The 23,468-nt window shown below is 42.4% G+C and overlaps 1 protein-coding gene across 3 annotated transcripts in view; it reads right to left on the bottom strand.

Moving 5' to 3' along the window:
- MAP3K13 (mitogen-activated protein kinase kinase kinase 13) overlaps positions 1-23,468 on the bottom strand; it is a 77,075-nt gene that overhangs the window by 41,464 nt on the left and 12,143 nt on the right. For all 3 annotated transcript variants that reach the window (XM_080604118.1, XM_080604121.1, XM_080604119.1), the window contains 3 exons: positions 23,384-23,468; positions 21,937-22,054; positions 3,343-3,488 (listed from right to left, as the gene is read on the bottom strand). The gene's annotated coding sequence lies outside the window, so the exon portion shown is untranslated. The remainder of the gene's footprint in view (positions 1-3,342; positions 3,489-21,936; positions 22,055-23,383) is intronic.

The raw sequence follows: 23,468 nt of genomic DNA on the forward strand, positions 1-23,468 counted from the left end.
GGGACAGCCAAAAATTACACAACCTTCACCAAAGGGGCACATAAAAGTTCGCCAATGTCCTAATATTCCAACTAAACCAAACCATCAGCTTTGTATTGCAGAAGATTTTGCTCATCCAGGGAAAATAAGCACCACCTTTGTAAATACAGGCGATGGCTAAGAGAAAGAACGACAGTCCTGCATGAAACATGGTAGCTGAAGCATTAGCCCTGGGGTCTTCCAGGACAGTTATTTCACAACAGCGTATAAAACCTGTAGTTCTGCATAAGCAGAGCAAAAAAGGTGACTGCACTTTCCCTTCAAGCTGAGAGATGCAAGCCTGCTCAAACTGCTATTTCCCACTTAGTAGTGAAGAACAGAAAATGTGTATACTTTTCATAAAGGATATATCATATTGTTGGGAAAAAAACAACAGAAAAAACCAATAACCGACTACATGATTATTAGCTTGCCTGGTTCACTTGCTCCACCGTTACATGCAATCTACTAAAGATCATGTTCCCCCAAAAAGGCCCACTTCATGTCCTTAAGGCACCTCTATTCCCCTGTTACACCACTACTGTGCATTCAGCACTTCAATATAGAGTGTCTTCTCTATTAACCGAATAAAATAAATTAAAAGAAGCAGCAATGCTGATGAAGAAACTGATAAATTGTTGTTGATGAAGCAAGGGCAGGGTAGTTCATGCAACTAATTGCTTTCATTGAAATGAAATCAGGTTTAAATCACGGGAAAATTTCATTCTTCAGTAAAATACTTCACCTGAATTATAATCCATAACATGATAGACAGAGACTAAATATACGGATACTTTGCCTCTACAGCACCCGCCACCCGTCACAGACAAAAAAAATGAGATTTTTTTTTTAAACAAATCCCAAAATGTAGCCCCATCATGCATGCTCCTGCAAGCCTTCACACAGGTGGCTCAATTACCTCCTAAAACTTATGTCTACTATTATCTGCATGAAGTATCTACTTAAGAGAAACATGACACAAATGTAAAGAAAATTTAAAGAAAAACATTTTGTCTCCTTCAGGCTGAAAAGCTTTCTTCCCTTATGCATATATCCATCCACTAACTGAAGAAAACTAAGATATTTTTACAGTTAAAGACGAGAATAAATTATTTCTCTGCTAGTGTTTGTAAAGAAAACACTGATTTTTTTTTTTTTGACAATATTCCTCAAAACTTAATTCCCAAAGATTACAGAACGATTATACAATTTGCTCCTTTTCAGGGTTCTTCACATATACCTATGCTCACAATTGAAATGTCAAATACTCTCCTTTAATAAAAATAAAATACAATGAAAATTTGACTAATGCAATTTCTCTGAAATTACTAATTGTGTGTGCTTTCAAAAGTGTTTTTAACTTGGTTAGCAGAAGTCAAACAAAGTAAATTTCTGACAGTAATCACAAAAGGGAATAAAAATAATCTGAATACCATCACAGACAAATATATCAAGCACTTCCCACTTTAAAAGCAAAGGCAAATTTTAAGTGAGCACTTACAGAGCAACCCTGGTAATACACCAGTTTTACCATTTAGTTTTTAAATATATAGAACAGATATAGTTAAGCTAAAAACACTGCATACATGACAGATTCAAGGGATGACATTCTTAAAAATAGCAGTACCTAAAACATCATGTATCATGCTGACATAGAAGGCAATACACGTTACAGAAAAGTATCACAAGCTCACACAGATGCATTAGATTAGAGAATATCAGAAGAACTTTCTGCCATTTATTTCAAGTTTCAAAAGCAATAGCAAAAATTTGGTTTGCAGACAGAGGGGGGAAAATAGCACACCTGAACACCAAAGAACTGCTCTGACCATCTAGTCCAACCCCTCACGCAACGCAGAAGAACGACACAATGCATGACCTGCAGCCGCAAGCTTAACTCGTGCTAAAATTACACCGTTTTTAATAGGAAGACAGGTAAGCTCGATTTCAAAGCTCAAAGCAACAAGAATTTATGAAATCAAGGGCCTTTTTTTTGTCATCTTAAAGCTCCTAACCAGTCTCGCAATCACATCCGAAATCCATCTTGCACGGCTGGTGACTCCTCAGGAAACGAAGCTGTGATCAGCCAACAGGATCAGCCTGTCTGCGACTGGCCTCCCCACCAGCCAGAGCTCTTTACCAAATATGCACAGATCTTTGCTGCACAGGTTGCTCCCTGAAGAAAAACACCAAGTTTTCTCGGAATATGAACCAGAACATCTTCAGCAAAGGAAATTCAAAGAGACCAGGTCAGTCAGACTAGGAGGTGTTAGCACACAACCTTCCCTGCCAGCTGTGCTTTGTTTCCAGGCATCCCTTTAGCCCTCGCTGTCTCTGCTTCTCCGTCCTAGCTCAGTCTCCCTGCCACAGGCTGCTGGCTGCTGCCTGCACCTCTCGCTCCCCTTCCTCCTCCCCTGCCCTGCTCAGCCTCCCAAAGTCTCTCCCCGAGCTGAACCTGGCTGCCCCCAGACAGCAGTTACGTCCTCCGACAGGCAGGCTCTGCCTTCTCAGACAGCACAGCTGTGAGCAGAGGAACAGAATCGACAAATGCCGCCGAAATGCCAAACTGTTTTAATGAAGCCGCTTCACTGTAACCAAACTGTAACCGTGAGCTTGCTAAAAAAAAAAAAAGTCCCTGATCACACCGGACAGTTTGATACTACCTTAAACATTTGACCTTATTTTAGAGATGATGAACAGCTGCTTGAAAACAAACAAATAGCTAAAAACCTATCATTCTAGAATTATTTAGCCTATAACCTGCTACAATTTCAATGTGAACCACTATTCTTTGCATTTGCTGGAACTTCCCTGGTATCTCTACTCAGGCTAAAACAGTGTGGATTCCTGTGAGGAAATCTGCTTTCTCCAAAAAGCAGCCGATTACCACAGCAAGTACAATGAAAGAGTACTTAAAACAATAGAAAAATAATATATCGGAATTGTCCCCTCACAACATCAATAAATTTGACTGAATAGATTCAAAAGCTCTCAGAGTTCAAGTTACATTTGAAAAATCTGAACACTTTATGATTAAATTCAACCCAGGCTATGGAAACATTCCTTTGGCACCCGTTGCTTCCTGGTCACTCACAAGTTGCATCTGAACTGGATCCCATCAGATGTCCTGCAACTGAGCACGCTTAGCAGTGAAATGGCTATGGACATAATATAAAACGAGATGGTCATCTTACCTAATCCCTACCTTTGGGGAGCAAAGAACATCTAAAACGTAAGGATAACTGCAGGAGTGAGTGCTCTTTTGTTTCATGCCTCCTCAAGTTTCTGACTAGTTACTACAGTTCAAACATAAACTGCTGATACCTGATCATTTTTCCAGATGCACCGAAAGCCCATGTCCTCTTGGCTTACTGCACATGTGCCTCCTCTTCAAGTCAGATAAATCAAGCTGCTCTCTGAAGTTGCACCATGAGTAATGTTCAAGACAGTCCAGCGCTGAATTCTTTTCTCTAGAAAGAAAAGCAGTAAGAAAACTCAGAATCCTATTGAACAAAAACTTATTTAAATAAATGTTCCTAAGATCCATCCAAAACATCCTGTTAGCATATCCTGATGTTGCGTGGTACATTTAAACGCAGCAGAAAACATCCAAAATAAAGTATGCACTTTCAAAAAGGATAGAACCTAGGAGCAGAAAAACACCTCACAACATTTAGCACATCCTTTCTCAGCACAGGCATACACCTTATAATCCTTTTACAGTACAATTTTATTTTAAATTGAGCAAGCAGCTCCCATAAAAGAGCTCACAGATTTCCATATTAAATACACACACACACATATATATATACATATTATTCTGGATTGGATTAGATTTTAAAATAACACTTCCAGATAATCTATTAATGATTTTTTCCACTTAATTTTTATACTAACACTCCAAGTTATTTCCCTAATTATAAGCAAATTTTAGGAAAAGCTTAAGCTACTATAGTCTTCCAACACAGATTACAACTCCTCATACCATTATTTCTCTTGGTGTCACAAACACACAAGCAAAGAGACAACAGATTTTGAGAATTCCAGGCCTGAGCCTACTGTATATTCTTCCCATCCCACAGAAGTCTAAAAGATGGCCAAGACTTAGTGTGGTTCTTCATATAATTAGAAATAATCATCACCTTGAAACTACAGAACTGGCTGATACTAGCCTGTAACGTGAAAAGATTAGCTCTACCTGCAGACATTGTTTTTCTTGGATCCTTAATTACCACAGACACATCAACATTACTACAACACTGACAGAGGGATTCAGTGATGCTAGCACAACTAATTCTTTATATTCACTGTTTTTGTGGCAAATTAAACAGCAAAGGCAATTCCACACTCCCAACAAGAAAGACTGTGAATTCAAGGTTAAGCTACATTCAGAGGCTATTATTTGGTCTCCTGAAAGGAGGATGATGACAACAGCAATATACATGCACAGAAGTCACAACCTGCAATCACTGTTGACCTGTACCAGGCCTGTTTTAATCAGTTATTAGCACAGTAATTCCCACTTCAAGCACCATCCTGGAGGCAATGCACCGACGCTGGCCCTAAGAGACACACAGCTGCAGTAAATCTGTTCAGCCATCCCCATCCCTCCACCAGCAGCAGGTGACTCTCCCGGTGCTCTGAAGCCGTGCTACAGCTCTGCTTTCACACTGTTATTTGAGGCGATGCTCCTGGAGGACTTCTCCCACTTCGCTCAGCAGTTTGTAAAGAAAAATAAAGCCTCCAAATCAGCGAAGCTCTGCTGTACCTTCTCAAGTGGAAACAACCGGTCATCGGCACGAGCGGTGTTCTCGTCGGGGCTGGTGCCCACACAGCTGCACAGAAGCACCGGCTGGCACCAGGACCATGCCACACGGACACGTCCTGAGAGCGAGGTGGGGACACAATAGGAGCAAGAGCACCAAAGACACAGCACCCAAGCTCCTTAGAAGTGCGGGCAGCTGACCACGGCAAAGCAGCAGAACATCTATACACCTTGCTACAGACCAGGCCAAGCAGCTAGCAAAAAAAAAATAAATAAATAAAAACTATAAATAGGGAAGCATGCTACACAGGTATACAGTCTATTTCCTAATTAGCACATTGCTGTTAATAACTCCTTCCAAAAGAGGTATGGAAGGACAGAGCATCACATTTGAACAGGTTTATTAGATCATTTTTAGAGTTTAAACTTTTTTATGTATTAAAATATAGATGGTTGTTTTTATTTACAAGAAAATCACTTGATGCCATGAAATCAAAGAAGTCCCAAAAGCTGGCAATCACAATTTTTACCACAGTTTTAAATACAGAAATCATGGACATATATATAATCTGTGCGTACACACCCCAAAATGTATTTTCTTGCTTAAGAAAAAAACACTTAGGTAGATGCTACAGATGAAACAATAATGCATAACTGAGAATAAGAAACATACAAAATCGGGAAAGATTGCATTTGATTACAGTACAGCTAAAACAGCACATTAAATTGGAGAGATTTCTTAAAAAACACTAGCCTGAAGATGCCTGAAGCTGGAAGAATGCCACTGGAATATATTATTGAATTTCACGTGAAAATTACAGCTTCCTAAGATTATAAAACATCGTTTTATAACTGCTAGCAAAGGTAGGAATTGTCAGTACCCTAGAGGAGACAAGATTTTAGGGGCCTGAGGACTTTTACCACCAGATGAGTTTTGTTCTTCCTGCACCTGTATTTACTACAGCTTTGTATAGTGTTCTATCAGCTTTAACACATTGCCTGCCAGGTTTAACTTGAAAGATTTTATGTACCTGTAAGCCAATACACAAAAAAAGACAGTATCACAGATTTAAACTCTTAACAATGAACAAATGCACTTACGCCCTTGGTAAAAATTGTTATTTTTGTTGTAGAACAAATACAAAACCAATTATATGTAGTATAGAGAACCATACACACCGGAAACAAATTACAAAACATACCTGGTGGTTAGATTTTTCCCCTTTAGGATAACCATCACAGCCCCAAATATTCCTTTCAATCTGGTATTTCTCATCCTAACAAAATACCAGCAGAATTCTGAGTATTTGGTTCAAACACCATCCCTTGCAGATGTATTTTGTTTAAAGAACTGAACAAACAAAACATTATTTGCTTTGAAATTCTCCTGCTTGTGGCAAAAGCTGAGCTGTGACTGTTAGCATTGTTCTCAACAGAGCTAGGATTTCGTTTCCAATTCGTGTTCAATTTAAGATCTGTTCAAGATGCTGCCCACCACCTTACTGTGGCTTTGCACTATCATGACCATATCTAGTGAAAAATAAAATATTTCGTGCAAAATACATACTTACAGGGAAGACCGCACAAACACCATGAAAATAGCAACTGGGGCCAATTTCTTCAGAGACTAAACTTTGTCCCCAGCCCGGTTACTCTCCCTGGATTGATATTGTTCTTGTACAATACCCAGGCCTTGAAGCCTTGGGAAGTTCCTGTCCCAACTCAGCGAGGTGGGAGGGTTTGTTATTTTAACTGCTGGCTGATAACAGCTTATCAAGTAAGTTTTCAAAGGTTAAACGACACATTTGCATGGCAAAAAAAAAGCACAAGGAAAATGTTGAATTCATGTTCTCCCTCCTGCTGCTGGGTCCCTCCAGCAGGGGCCGAACACTGATACACCACAACCTGGAGTGCCATCCAGCAAAGAGAGATGAACCAAACTCCTGTTCAGAGAAACCATAACTGCAAATACCTCTGGAAGCCAGTGGGAAAGCAACAAAAATGCTTTCTTTCAAAGCAGGAGCTAGCTTTGCCGGCTACAATCACACCGTCTGCCACACAGAGTGGAAAAAAACAAACCCAAAATCTTTAAGTTTAGTCTTTAAATACAGGGCAATTTTATTCCTGTTGCCAAATTTATCACAGTGCTACGACACTCACTGGGAAACAGAAACAAAATCAAGTCCTCAATTAAGGCCTGCTCTGATCTTTGATTTCTATCCCAAGCAAGCTACTGACCTGTAAAGGGCTGATGCAACTTTAAACCAGGAAACAAAAATAAAACAAGTTACAGACTTATTACTGATTCATCCTGGCTGAAGCCACATACCAGCAGCTGCTGCCTCTCTCAATTAACAGCAAATATCGAGCAGTATTGTCATTTAACGGTATTGACTGCCTGCTGCCCTGTCCGCTGTCACATTTTCAAAGCATTCTTGCACAATTTAAATTAACAACATTAATAAACAAAGCTTAGTTTAGCCCCTGATATATCAGCAGAGTTCACAGCAGGGAAGTACTTCACTCAGTTCATACGTTCACTAGGTGTCTGGCAACAGCTGAATCCCGAAGATGGGAAGTGCCACCAAAACCGTACTCGTAACTCAGCAGCCCACAGGGCTTACACAGAGGTCTGAGCACAAGCGCAAAAAGAGACGGGAGTACATTCAGGAGAGCAGCTCTCTTCATAAACAAACACCAAAAAGGTGAAACAAAAGGGGAAAAACACAAGGAGGGTGCACATTCAGCCTCTGTTGCTGAAGATTTGTCAAAAAAAAAAAAAAAGCAAACAGATGGGGAAATCAGCCCCGCACTGTGATTTCTCATGACCCCTTCTATGCACAGGGAAATCCAACGCGCCCACAGCTGCACTCCCCCTTCCTACCCTCTTGTGCCCACAGCCACGCAGCCTCTCGCACCCGCTGGCTCTAAAGCGAATAATTATACAAACAATGCAATCAGAGCAAGCAACTGGAAACGATGCACTTCTCCCACGATGCCTCCGCAGGGACTTCAGCGGCCTGCTTGCTCCGTTGGGTCAAGTCTGCTGGAAGCCACTTAGGTACAAGTGGATATACATACTTTGTATTTCAGTTACAAGATGTGTTCCCAGCAAATCAGCAGGCAGTGGCACCTCGGAGGCTCTTCCATGAGCTGATTGCCAACTGGGCCAAGGCCAACGTGTGACCTGAGGAAGTGAGGGGATGCTGAGCCAGCCAAATTGGACTGCAAGGTGCACGCTGGCAGCGTAGATACTACGTGAAAAGAACAAGCAGCTTCTGTACAGCACTCATTACCGTAAAAGCTAGAATAACACCATTCAAATCAATATTTACATTGGAAAAAATCACTTATTTTGGAGGTAGCGAGCCTTTGTACTAGCCTTTCTGCACAGGCAGCTGCATTGTAAGCAGGGAACTCCCCGGAGAGATGCTCTGAGAGACCTGTCAAACGTACAAGAGAACAGCTTTGCAAACAGGCAGGTAAAAGCAGGCTTGGGATCCATCGAGCACATCGAGCCTCTGTGAGCATGCTCTTCGTTGTTTTGCTCAGTTGGCTTATTTCCTCAGGTCTCATATCCATACCCAGTGCACCTCTAATAACCTGCCCGGTTTGTTAGGAGGTTTCATTCCCTCCAGGTTCCTCCGCCACCTTTATGCTGTTGGTGTCTGAGGTCTTCAGATATATTAAGTGACATGACTAATATTTGCCATCTGAACATTGTTACCTTCTCCCTCTCCTCTCCTGGAGAAGAGTCATCAGTGAAGTGCTCGTTCTACTCTATCTATTTTAGGAGCGTGGGTTTTTAGCATCCATGCAGCACCGTTTCAAGCTAAAAAAGGTAAATCAGAAGTAGACTATGCTTCTGCAGGGAAGACTGAACACTTGTGACATCTCTTGGTTCCTGTAAAAGCCTCTGCCTAGGTTCAGAGACAAACCTCTCTTCTGCAGAAGTTTTCTTCCCTTCTAGTGTGCCCGAGAAACAGAGAACCACTGCCCAGATTTGCCCCCAGGCTCCAGGCCACAGAGCAGCCCACAGATAAGATCCAAGCCTCTGAAGGTACCTGACTGCTCTCCACAGAAACCAAGCCAGTCAACACAGCTTGCAGTGTCAGCAGATAACATGCTGCTCCATTGTGTTTCCTGGTCGGAGGAGTAAGGAGCTCCTACACAATTACACCACCTCGCTGTAATTAGACTGCTAAAAGCACATAAAGGTACAAATAACTGAGGCCAGATCTCTGCTCAGAGTGGGATGAAAGCTTCCAACTCAAAGGAATATTAAATACTACTTAACCTGATGGCTTCTCACCATTTAAGGAAAAAAATGGAAAAGGAAAGATGGGCTGTAAGGGAGAGAGGCCGGTGGAAGGTAACTGTATACATTTCTTGCAGGAGCTGTGTCAAAGTATGAAGAAAAAAAAGACATCGCACTGTAGGAGGTTAAAAGGCTTGAGTCTCTGGCCCCCAAAATGTTTATTGTGCAAAGCAGCCGATTCATAGTAAGCATGGTTCTTCTGCTGCTGAACTACATACACCTCCTTTGGTTTCTACATGACACAAAGTGAAAACCTAAGTATAAAAATAAAACAGGAGAAAAAGAGCAGAGATCTTTGTACCTGGCACAACACAGCGGCACAATGGCTAGCAACATACACAGAGCTCTAAAGCCAGTACCTCGATTTCACAGCTTGGACAGTTAGGCACAGCGCTGGGGGTAACAGCCCTAAGAACACAGCTGTTGCACTGCACCTTACCAAACAGAAAGCGCTGCTCATCCCCGATTAAGGGCACCATGTTACCTGCTAAGAACACAGAGAAACTGGAAACAGGGAATGAAGATGCATGCAGAAATACTGAAGAAACTGAATCCACAGAGGCCAGTGAGCAGAAAAGGGACCCAACAGGAACTATTCCTCTAGCAATGTTTCTCCTTAAAAAAGGAATCGTTTTCTGCCTGTGCGATTTGCCTTGCAAATAAAATCCATCAGTAAGGATCACCCTTTCCCCATCATTTCCTTGAGTTACTCCCATCCCACTAAGGAATAGGCTCAGACTGGTTAAATGAACTTGTGAGGGGAGAAGAGTTGCTGATTAGTGTTTCTTAATGACTGAAATGGCTTATCCTAAAAACGAAATGAACACATACCCTGACAACCACGGAGATCTCTACCTCCATTTTTTTTTTTTTTTTTGCTTTTACCTCCCCCAGACTGTAACCTGATCACCATTATCTGCTTCTTTTGGCTCTATTGTCAAAGAGCAGCCCATTTCCCTTCCCTATTTATACCTTTTACATCTCAAACTTAGTTCTTTTTCCTGTTTTTACACCCACTTGCCAAAATTCATACGACTGCCTCTCTCTCCTCTGCCATCACCACCAGCATATCCAGTCATCCTCCCAGTCTCCAAGCCTAAAGAGAAATCCCAGCTTCACTGAAATCAAAGGCTCAGTCAGCCCCAGCTTCCACCCCAGCAGCGTGACTGTATTTTATTACAATTATTTCTGTTCCCCCCAAGTAGCAAATGGGAGAGCATCAGAAGAAGAGCAGGAAAGCCATGTGCTTGGCTTTCCTAACCCCTCACACAGCTGAACACAGAGGCAGGCTATGAAGTAACAAGCTACAAATGCCGCTGAGCATAGTGAAAGCTGTCCGGCCTTTGGAAATCCTCCACACAACAAGTGCGGGTCATTAACGAGTACAGGTCTGCTCTTTTAAAAGTAGTAACATTTTTTGAAGCACATACACTGGTATTTTCATATTTTGCACTCTCCTCAAGGTTAGAAAGTGACCATGAGCTTCAGAAGCAGGTTCAACATGCAGTTTCCTTCTCTCCTGAGGTAGAGAAGAAAAAATGAAGAAACAGAAACCCACAGCAAAACCACAATTAACCTACAAAGACAAAATTAAGTGTTGCAAGCACACCCACATCAGAAGTCTCTTTTTCTCTGCAATTAGCTGCTGGCAACAAACTCACAAACAAGACAGCATCCCTGGCTCTTCCACGCCCACCTTAATAGGGGCGTACTACTGCCAACACAGAAGGACCCCCAGTTGCACTGCTGGCCACTACGAATTTTCAGCTTCCCGAAAGCTGATGTGACATGGTGCTTCTTCCTACGGAACGGCAACCTCTGCAGGCCTCCAGAGAAAGAGGCCAAGTACTGAATAAGATACAGATAACAACCAAACTGCGGGTGTGCCAGGCTGCTCGAGTGACAGAAAACATTAAAGATTTATATTGACAGATTATGATACGGTTCTATTGTAATAGCAATCTCCTGTGAGACAATCACGCTATTTTCTCATGCGAAACTCTTAATATTAAGACAAATGGCATTCAGCATATTAAACAGTCATCCTGTATCTTATCAGACACCGGTTATAGATGTTGCCCTCATGCAGAAGCTGCAGAAGAGAACATATTCCAAGGAAGCAGCTCATCGACCGACTCACAACACTCCTCCCGGAGGCTTGGCCTCAGCCATACCCTGTGACGTGCAAGCACAGGGAGGATCCTTCCTCACCGGGATGAAGGTGACCAAGGTTACTCACCCATCAGGACTCAGAAGAAATCAAATGCACTAATTAGCTTGAGCTAGGGAAACCCGTAGCTATGCAACGCCTTCTTGCAGCGCTTCTTGGGCAATCAATAAAGCTAACAGCCGCCACCAGAGCTGTATTTTACATATTATTTCTCACCAAAGAGCCAAAAGGAAGTCTCCCTACATCTCCAGCTGACAATAGCATCGATAGCTCCATTCTTCCAGGACAGAACAGGCTGTAAATATTGGCTGAAAACACTTATTCCCGCTGGGGACTGGTAACTGTCTTTAATTGTTGGCAGCAGTTGGGGGCTGGGGGAGTCTCTCTTGTGCCAAGCAGCGAACAAAAATGAAAAATGACTGTGCCTTGCACATACTGCAGTACCTGAACCTAGGTCGCCTTGAAGGGGCCGTCTTGTAACACCCATGGGATTCTTGTGCTTGCATTTAAGCTGAAGAAAATGGGTTGAACAAGAAAAACATATTTTAAAACAACTCTACGCAACTCCTGAAGGTAATTAAAAGCAAAATGGCTGAACAGGTGCTCTGTCCTTTGTGCTTCAGATCCAAGGGTACGGCTGCACCACATCAGCGTACATTACCAGAACATCTGCAGCCAGCCACAGGCCTGCAGACCTGCACATGGACAGTGATGCTCGTTAGCATTTTTCTTTCAGTTTTACATCGACTGAGTTCACTCCAGACATACAATCTTAGCATGCTAGGAAGGTATTTCTGACTGAGCATAGGTAATGAAATGCACACCATGAACAGGAAACACATTTGCAGAGCATTGTTTAACATCAGCCACATCAATATGATCTGTCAAACATTTTTCCCCATTCCCTTCAAGCAGATAATGTTCAGGAGTTTCTTTAGCTTTTCATAAGAAATTCTTCACATCAGCTGATCAATATAAAGCAATCTGTGGAAAAAATAGTTTAAGTTCTATTATGAGACGTCTGTTTTACTCCTACCAAATAACTGTGGAAGCTGGGTTGCAAACCCGAAGGTTGAAGCTAATAAAATAGGAAAGGGAGCATCCAAAAAGGAGGAGATTTCTGGATGGGACATGAATATGAAATAATCCTTGAGAAACTGTCCTGTTCGTCTTCTGAAGAACCGCTAGCCATTGTACGGGAAGATGACGAGCTCAGTTTGTGACCCAGTGAACTTTAAGGCTGAAGAGAAGGAGAGCAATAGCAGGTGGCCTTTGATACCAAGGTCTCTGCTCTTGCAGCTTCAGTATCCACTCCATTGCTCCCGGCAATCACTTGCTCTCACATGATTCCCAGAAAGACCAAATTCTAACTTCAGAGGTTGAACACAGCTCAGGTAGCATTTCCAAGATGTTGTTTTTGAGAGGAAACACGAAGCAATCAGAATGATGTGGCTTTTTTTCTCATGCCAAGTGCCCAAGGTAACAAAGGTAATCAAGATAAAGGCACAAAAGACTTTGACTGCAGAGAGTAGGTACCTAATACAGGTATGATTTTCTAGGTTGGCTTTTGTGAATATCATCATCTGGGATGACATAAAGGACAATTTTCTTTAGACAATTAGAAGAGCCACCTGAGAACACTTAATACTCACTTCTGCCTCCCCTTTGGGCTTGCCTTGTATCTTCTTCTGTGTAAGCAATGGGTTGATCAAACTTCTTCCTGCCCACATGCATCATCGGGAGGCATTACAGAAATCGTCTCTGAATAGTTCAAAAGCCAATGCATTGTACAGGTAACGATTCTCAGCTGCACAGGATCATACATATTTTGAGAACTACAAAAACTAACCCCAATGCCAAAAATTGTCCCTTTTTGAAAGGATTCTGACACATCAACAGTCTGCATGGGTAAGAGAAGTGTTAGCCGTCAAAGGATTTAGTAATTTTTCAAATTCACAACTTCCAAGTATCAGCCTCTCTGCTGATGGGAGAATAACGATACACCACGATGAGAAATTATTCCTGCAGATAAACCCTCAGCACGATGCTGGCTCCTTGTAAAGTAGAGTATAGTGGAATATCTTTTTCTTTAGTCAACAGCCCCATTTCTTCAAACAGACACCCTACTGATCATCAGCTTAGGCTAGAAGGCTAACAGCTAAGAAGCAAAATGGTCACTGGTCATGGCTACAGAGCAAACAGCCCCGCCACACGCAGTCACCTATGGGACTGTTTTGACCAGTTCCTGACCTTCTACGTTACACCCTTTCATTCCTTCCAGTGTTCTTGGTACATCTGCACTTCAAAAAGAGACTAGAAATTCTGCTTACGGAGTACCTCCCAGGTGTTGCAGTGAGAAGCTTGAAGAAACCTCTCACACAAACACGCCCATCTTCCGAGCTCCTGGTCCTTGAATAAGCTGCTCAGAAATTTTACTTCTATTGCAGCGTCATACAATCAAATGATCTTCTCCTGCCACGTCTTGGGATATAATGCCTTAGGGAAAGGAGGTGAGAAAGGTACGTTGAAAAGTACGTGATGTCGCTTCTAGAGTTTCTAAGCTGCTGTGCCTTTTCTGCTGCCAACATCAGGGAAACAATGCCACCGGATCACAGTAGGTCTCCTGTACAGCCTGTGTAGCATGACACGGTGGTACTGGATTGGAGAGAAATGACTCTGAATGGCTCAAGTGTCAGGCTTGATAACAGAGAGGAATCCTTTCCTGACAGACATGCAGCTCAGAACATCTATTCCTTTGACCTACCCTCCTTACTGCAAATGCACATACAGTTTGCCTTTTTTTTTTCTAAGGACCAGAAAAAGTGAAAATAATTCCTAATCCACTTATGTGCTTTGGCATCACTAGCCTAATTTCTGTTTCCACTGGTAACTGCTACTTACCCTCCTTGCAGTTCTGCCTTCTGGTACATGTGTACTTTTCCCTGTAACTAGAGAGAGAGAGAGCTGACACTTCGCTCACCCTTTTTCCCCCTCTTGTTGAAACCTTATTTCCACTGCTCTAATAGTTCTTGACTTAACTGGGACAAGGAAAATTATTCTGGGCTCCTCTGTCCTAGCAGTAAGGCTATTCCATATTAACTATCCAGAGCACTGAAAAGTCATACTGAAGCCCCAGGCAACCACTCTAGCACTCCCTTAAACTCATGGTTTAATATAATTGTCCATTTTTACTGGAGATGTCTACAGCCACTGCATACTGCTACACATATATATACTTTCTTTTTGCATAGAAATACTTCTGTAGACAAAATTTAGAAAATTCCGTTCGCTGCTATGCATAGAACTTCATTTGACGGCATTCTTCCTGAGTCGTCCCAGTAAGCTAAATTGCTATCCAACACTAAAACTATAGCTACTTCATAAGCAATATGTTTTTTCATCTGTTTAAGCAATATGCTGAAGCATTCATAATACTTCAGAAGTCTTAAAAATTTGTACATACATAAAAACATAGAATCATACCTGTTGGTTTTGGCATACAATGGAAAGATCAGACTTCCAAAAGCTGGTGACACTGCTGCTTCCTCAGCCTCTGTTTTAATCTAGGCTAGACTTCCAACCCTCCCCAACAACGAGTGGGGGGGAAGAATTTTTAGGTAGTCTCAAACTCTGACCTTAACTTTGCATCATCCGATGTCCAACATCAATACCACTGCACCAACACATTTTTATTCTTCTGGGGGATGCAAAGTGTTTCTGTACGATCCTATTTTTCACAGCAATGAAAAAGAGAATTTGGTTTGCCTCATTTGTAGCAGTTTGCAAATTAGAGCACGTGTACCACCAAAGATACAAGCTCTTTTCAGAGCAAAATAAAATGAAAACCTGTAGCAGCATACATCACAACTCCACTACTGAGCTTTGTCATTTCTGGTGCTGAAACAGCAAAGCGAAGCTCTCTTTGGTATACTGCAAGAAAGGAAATCACCTGCAGTTTTCAGATGGCACTTCCTATAAACTGTCAGTCATTCCAGCTGCAAGAGACAGCATGACAGGTAAATCATTGTTACTTTCTGTAAGAAAAAAGCATCCAGAAAAGCCTTTCCTTTGAGTTGCATTAGCTAAGTTTTCTAACTTTTCCATCAGGCAAAATCTGGCTGGTTTCAACTTCCCAGTACAGACTACCCAAAACAATCCACCACGATTTGAGTTCAACACTATGTTATACTGTCCAGGTTGTACTGTACTGTACAATGCTTCCCCAGGACAAGCTCATTTTGTAGTCTGCACTTTGCCCATCCTGACGCTGGAAACAGAGAGCTGGCTGAAGGCTGCTATCAGTACAGGGTAAAGCAAATAACGATACCAGTAAAATCACTTTTTGGATAAGTCAGCCAGTGCAAACACAGCTGTCTAGGAAATATAGAGGAGAGAAGCAGGAATGTACCAAAGCATAACTAGGTAGGAGTTTTGTTAGACCTGAAACTAAACAGAGAATGCAACATCCTCTGCTACTGCTGCAATGTTCTGCCAAGCAAACATTAAGCCATCCCCTTCTTAACTGCCACCTCAGTTAAAACACAACCAGTTCACAAGCACACCGCTCAGTTCTTCAGATGCAGCGCAGACTACGAAACAGCAGCACGCACACTACCAGTTTTCACATGGGAAACTGTGCACGCTCAGGTTTTCACCCCCTCACGTCAGAGGCCACAGCTAAAAGTGACCGTGCAAATGCACCTGCAGGGCTCCCAGCCCCCCCAGCAGCCGCAGAGGCACAGAGCACCACTTCCATGCCTGCTGCTAGCAGGTACCTCAGTCTGTATGCAGATCACCATCATCAACTAATGAACTAGTCCCCTGCACCACGAGCTGTCAAATTCATTGTCTCCTCCACAAAGACACCTCAGGAAGAACAAATTCGCTGCCCTTGCTGCAATACAGACCAGGTGAGCATAACTTAAACTCAGAGAAGGACTTGCAGCTGAAGCTCTCTCCAGCTTTCCTTGCCATTAGCAAACACACAATGAAACGAATTGGTAGATCCATTGGAGCAGCAAGCAGTTTTGTTTTGTTTTTATTTTATCTTTTTTAATCTTAGCAGTATTCTTTCTAGTAGTTTATGGGAGAACTCATCACTTCTCACTGTCATGGAAAATTACAACTCTCTTGCAAAAAAAGGTACACAGCTGTAGTTGTAAAGGTATATACACAGCATTAAGGTTTAAACCCTCTAGTTTCTTGCAAACCTCTTTTGATCCATGTACGCATATCACTGCCACAGCTCTGTCCAAATCCCAGTGCTCCTGATTTCAGCCAGCTCTGCTCAGATCCAGGGCAGCTGGTTTTCTGGAGGTGCAATCACACTCCAGGTGAAGCGTATGACAAAGCTTGCCATAAGGAGCACAGCACCCATTTAGAGCCACTGGCTCAAAATGCCTGTGACAGAGTGCTTGAAAGACAGAACAAAAACTTGAAACCAAGAAATGTGCTGGTGGATGAAACAGCAGCTGAGATTGCCTGCGCTTGTCTTCACAGGCTGTGACTTTAATTGCAGCATAATACTGGAGAACATTAGTAACAATTTTAGAAAGCCTGGTATCGACTTCATTTATTTTGACAAAGCCTTTCTCTGCCCTCATCTTCGCTGACTACACATGTCAGAGGAAGGTCAAAAGAGCTTAATTTTCTTTTACACTGTACAAAAAGGCATGAAGAACAGCCAGTAAATGTAGCTCTTTTCATTTTCACTATGACTTAAGAACAGAAGGAATTGATTATCATTGCATTGACTCCAGCATAACCTGGCTTCTTTTTATCAAGGTTGCTTAAATTAAAAGATAAAACCAGAGCTCCCTTTTGCCTGAGATTAAAAAGATGCATCAACTCAAAGACAGCATTTAGGTTTCAAGGAAAAAGAAATTGCGGTAACTCATCTGAGCTGAAGGCTTGAGCACCTTTCCAAACACAGGTATTTCTAAACTACCAATACTGCAATACTCATGCACCAGAGAATGGAGACAGAGCCAGGTGCTAAATAAACCAAGTACAAATTTATTGTGGACCTTATCAGTAATACTGAGCTCCTCCTTTACTCAGTGGCGCTGATCAAACATGTTGGTTTAATAGAAATTTAACTCTATTTCAAGAGGGCAAGTGCAAAGTGCTGGAGAAACAGTATTTTCTTATTTGGTAAGACAACATGCAGACAAATAATGCTACCTGGCAAATGTACGGTGAAACGAGTGCTGCACCTCTCCTGTATCTATGTAGCTAATCATGATCATAATGTAATCAAACATTTTTATTTACAGCCACTCGATGTATAAGTGTAGGAAAAACATACCTTAAAAACAGAACTGTTATATTCAGGAAGCTAGGAAAAAAACACGACAAGAATCCTAAGTAATACTTCCTTCTCCCCTCTAACACGATAAAAGTTGTTGACAGTTATTGCCTAAACTAAATGACAGATCAATGTGCTCTGCTTACCAAAACTGATTTTCTTAATAGCGGATCTTAATAAAAGAAAGGTTATTTTCTTTTATTATATTTATTTATAATAAATATAATTATTAACTCCTCCTGGCACAGAGATATCCCAGATCAGGGATTCCTAAATTTTTGTTCATGGAGAGCTAATTCAAGGGAGTGGCTGTGTAAAACAGCTCTAAGAACAGCAACTCTCGGCCTGGTATTGAGTGTACAGCCCCTTCACCACTAGGTGAATGCTATCAGTTCCCAGCAGTAATATTTTACACATGGTTGACGCAAAACAAATGGTTCCCAACACAGCAAATGGAACATCCACCAAAGTCTACATATTTCTATCAACCAAGCTGGCAAATTTACTGCAGCAATGTTGGCAGCATCTATAAATTCAACATGGCAACAGGTCCAATGGATCTTCCTCTAGGAAACCTGGCATTTGTCACAGGCTGTTGCACTGCACAACTGTTGCACAACTGAACTGTTACACTTCCAGCGTGTAACAAGAAACCCTTAACACCTCCACAAACCTCTCTAGAGATGGCTGGAATAGCTCCCCTTGGCAGAAGGGGATGCCAATGCCTCGGAGACAGCAGGTTTCTGCAATTTTCCTTCACAGCTCCAGCCCCCAGCGGGCTGGGAGCTCCCCCAAACTGGACTCAGCCACCCAGCCCTGGAAGCAGTCCCTCTCTCACAGAAAGCAAGGATGGCACCTGATTCTCATTGCACAGTGCCTTCCAGTTTGTGGGTCTTGGCCCCAGGTTCAAACGGTCCATAGAAAATACCAAGGCATTTTCCATCCAAAAAGGCCACGGGTGATGACATCAGGGACAGAAAGACAAGGGAGATAAACCAACGGGGACCTCTACGCCTATCCGAGGTCTTGCACCTAGGACAGAAGCCTTCTGCAGTCTCACCCACATGAAAAACAGACACAAATCACAGCCTCAGCAGAACCCAGCAGTTATCCCTCACCTGGACACATGCACGCGGGAGGCCAGTCTTGTGGCACCTGCATGGGCCAGAGGGCAACGTGCCCTGTTCCCTCCCAACCGAGCTTCCTAGTGAGCACAAAGACCCAAGTGCCCTGCCCCACATGCAGGCTGCAAGCCTCCTCTTCAAGGAGACAGCAAGGAATCACGACCACCCAGATACCACCTGGCTGCAGCTGCGGCTGGAGGAGCACAGCTCTCAGCTCTCCCGTCCTGAAGCCCTACCTGCAGCAGTCAGCTGTCCTTAGAGGCAGGCAGGAACTGCTGACACCTCCTGCTCTAGCGGCAGCTCCGAACACTGCGTGCTCTGGTGTCCCACGGGAGGCCAGCAAAGCGCTGCCTCTCGTGCCCTGTCCTGCAGCAGGGATGCGATCAGAGCACGCACCAGATCCAGCCTGCAGGCCATCTGGCAAACCACGATGCTGCCTCTGATCAAGAGGCGGCTTTGAGCCAAGAATCAGTACCAACTGTTTTACTGGAAACATCTCCAAATATTTTTCCAGCTACTGTTGAAAACATACACTCTGACAAGGCCAGACCAGCAAGCAGGACCAATGAAGATCACTCTCTATCATGGCGCGCTGTGAGAAGATGCGGTGCTGAAAAAAAAACACTGGGGTTGTGACAACAGCTAAGAAATTACTCAGTCAACTGCAAACAAGAACTAGGAGCAAGTACTCAAAGCAGCCAGTATTAGAATACCAGCACTACCTGATATTTACCTAATGACTCATACAGAGGAGGATCCATTCATTTAGGGGAACTGACCTAACAGTCAGCGAACAGGTAACAGAAGAGCTTATGAAACGACTGGGAGCTCAGCTCTTCCTGACCTCAGAGAACAAAGAAGCCTTGTAGCAAGAAAAATATCCTTCTTTCACAAACACTTACCCTTTTCTCACTCTGTTGCACAATCTTTATCCAGAGAGAGTTGCACTTTCCATCAAGATGTAAAAGGAGAAGAAAGAGAGCAAAAGGAAGGTGGTGTTTCTGTTCATCTACATCAATACAAACATACAGACTACACCGGAAAAAATATTTCCAAATTACATTCACTAGTTTTCCAGATTTTCCAGCAAAAGGATTCACAGATGACTTCTCTTCTTTTTTTTTTTTTTTACCTTCCAACCATCCTTCACCCACTCACAAACAGCACCAGTGTAACTACCAACTTCCACAACCACTCAGTCACAAGTAGTTTTTAGTTAGATATTCATATACAGTTACTTGTGCAGGATTCATAGACCAAATTTAAAAGATCCTTCCCTCCAAAAATAACTGAAGATTGTTATAAATACGCAGCCATTCACAGCCTCTTTACATATAACGAACGCATAATGTGGAAAGAAACTAGGGCACTCCAAGTTCAACAGTAAGTGTGTCTTAAATGTTTAAACTGCAAGCAGTACAGGAAAAAGAATTGTTATTTTTTCCATATAGATTTAAAATACTCAACTTAAAGCCCTTAGAAGGCATCTTACTTTTCTGTAGCATTAGATTAGCTTCCACGTTATTATGCAGAAAGAGTGAAACATCAACAGCAAGATCCTACTCAAAGTCTTCCCGGAGTTCTCAGCATCTAACTACACGTAACAAAAGCTCAAAATCCAGTTGTCCTAGCTGAGAAACAAAAAAGAGATGCTCACAAATACAAACTGAAGTCAACTGAGCATTTTGATAACACTTTTTCCCCCAAACACAGCTATCAGGGACATCCATTACAACACGCTTACCATTAGTGAAAACAAATCAGAAACAAAGCTTCTGATTGAGGAACTTGGGCCCAGGACTAAAGCTAGATCACTGTCACCCAGGGCTAATGCAGGACAAGGTTTTAGACCTTAGCAACACTTTTTGGTTTGGGGGTTTCAGTTTGCCATCCTTTCACATAGAATCGTGCAGATTATACCAGAGACCAAATAGTGCAAATGAATGTGCACAGTATTTCTCTCTCCAGCTATGAGAGACCAAACAGCACAAATGAACATGCATACTGTCTCTCCAGCTACAAGTCTTCTCCTTTTCCAGTAGTAAGGTCCCCTCCTACTGCGTCGCCCTGCCTCTGTCAAGTACTACACTCACATGAGAGGCTCATCAGCACTGCTCCATATACAAATGTTTAAGAATCTCACATGGGTAACGGGACACAGAGCTTCAAATCTGCAAAAACACAGGAAAATTGAGTTCATTGTAGGCTGAACTTCTAGCAGGCTTTCTTCCCATACTGTGCAGTATTTGCACACGGGAGGCCTCTGACTCCAACGCTGGACATTTTGAAACAATTTCCACACAGACAGAATGACACCTGGCAAACACCTAGATGCATTTTTCACCGCTCACACTGCACCATTAGCTTTGAGTTCATCAGTTCTGGGCAGTTCATATTAAAAAGAGAGAAAATGTACATTGATAAGCTAACTAACAGAAAAGCAACTTTACTAGCCTAAGTAAATTAATCACAATTGATATCACTAGGCAGGCAAACTTGGACTTACACAGACTCACGGCTTCCTTGTATGTGTTTACATAAAGTGACAGTAAAGTCTAAACCAAGATGTTTTCAACCTGAACTGTTTGTGACTTCCCACTTTGATTTCTGTTATTAAAGGATTTTAAAACAATACTGCACGGTCACTGCCTACAGCCCTAAGGGTATGAGTACAAAAATAACAAAAAGATACCACAAACTCTACAGAATAAAATTGATTTAATTTCATTGAAGCACTATGTTCTTTACTTTGGGGATATTAACTTACTATCTGTGACAGCAGGCAGTCTTCTTCAGCTACTCTGAATGCTGATAACATCACTTGAGGTATGACTGGAACAGAACTTGAAAAAGCCTTACCTAATTTAATACATTCGGCAAACTGAAATTTGTCTTTCAAACTTAACTTCCTCGTCCTGCAAGTAAAACACTTGTTCATCCTCCACCCTCCAAAAAATATCCATGCTCCTTCCCATGGTTCACCTCTTTCACTAGGCACTCCATTTCTTCAAGAGTTTCCAAATTAATGATAATTAATGTACATGGCAGAAAATATACCTACTTCCTAGATATTTCTTCCAATGACAAAGTAAATCGCTTCACAAATATGCTTCCGTGGGCTGTGCCTTCCCTGTGCACACTAAGCTGAATCAAGGGCAGTCCCATCTCTGAGAAGACTGATGGTCAGGGCCAGGACATTAAACAGTTCATCCATCACAGACAAAACCTACTCACCTTCACGACATTCTAGCTTCCAGTAGAAATGTGTGAAAAGGCTCATTTTGGAAGATGCAATGGTCCATCAGTTTTTTGCAGTTAAATTTCTTTGCCGTTCCTCTCAGAAACTGGTATTCTGGAGATATAAAATGAACCTCAGTTTAAAATACAGCGCTCTCGCAGACAGCAATACTGTGTTACATAAACATTACATTTTTCCTGCTTTTTACCTGGCACACAGCGAAAGGTCACCTGAAACCAACCTGATGGCTCCGGTTACTGAACAGCTATGCTGACAAATGGCAGTAAAGGCTCCATTCTTTACCTCTGCGACCCTCACAGTTTATGTATTTAATATCTACATTACAGTAGCATACTGAGAATGTATCCTGAAGACGGGGAATGGGAAGTGACTTTAAAGTCACACTGGTGCCAGAGCAGGGAATTACACTGTGTTATCAAAAGTCCCTTTTCACCTTGTTTGATGCATTTTATGTACTGACATTTATTCACTACACTTGGGCTTATCTCAGAAATACTAACACTGAACCTTTCTGCTCAATTTCACCAAGGTCTCATCAACAATAGATTAGCTTCCTTAACCTCATTAGGGACACTCAAGTACAACTGTGCTGCCCAACGAGGGCACTTCTTAGCCACTTAGGCACTTAGTTTGGTGTTTTGAGGAGTTTGATAGATGTTTGGAAAACAAGGCTGAAAAGACAAAGCCAAAACATTTGGATTGTAAATGAACAAATGCCACGTTAGAAACAAATTCCTTAAAAGGCCCCATTTTGCAGCCAATATTTAGATCTCTGGCAAGAATTAACCCAAGTAGATAAATGGTTCACTGTGAGATTAACCAAGATCATGTTCTCTTACACTCAGCTTTTTAAGATTCCTCCCCTGAAAAAACTCCCCCATTAGGAAATTCATCGCTGAAGCACATCAGCACAGGATAAAGGAAAGCATGCTATGGCCTGTGAAGTGCTGCCTGCCCAAGAAAAGGCCACAAGTCTTCTGAGAGAAAGCCGCATTTGAGAGCCTCCTCGACTGTGTGACTGCTGCAGCTGGATGTTCAGAGATAACTGCCAACTCATTAAAATCCAACATTAAAAGTTTATTAAATATGCAAGCATTAATGGAATTGGACTAGCAGCTATTTAGGCAGATAACAACTCAACACAGCATGTCCTGCAGTTCCTGTTATCAATATTCTGTACACTGCCCTTTTGCAAGTGTCCATGAAAAAGTCACAAAGCTATTCAGGGCAGCAAAACCCTCCATCTGTTCTAGTTTACTCAGGTCACATTCTCAAGGTTCCCATCGGCCAGGAAGCCTAGGAAAACACAGCTACTTCCCAATAACTACAGCTCAGCATACGCTGCCGCACTCGACTGCTTGGGATGCCATCTTCCCAAGAGCCTTTCCCCCTTTGGCCGTATCTGCAGGGCAAGTCCCATACCTCTTTGCAGGCTTACAGGTACAGAGGCTTTGCATACGTCCCAGAATCGCAGTTCTTCTCACCTTGCTGCTGGAGTTTGAAAGAA

Source organism: Anser brachyrhynchus (genome assembly GCF_964034855.1).
Source record: "Anser brachyrhynchus genome assembly, chromosome: 9".
NCBI lineage: Eukaryota > Metazoa > Chordata > Aves > Anseriformes > Anatidae > Anser > Anser brachyrhynchus.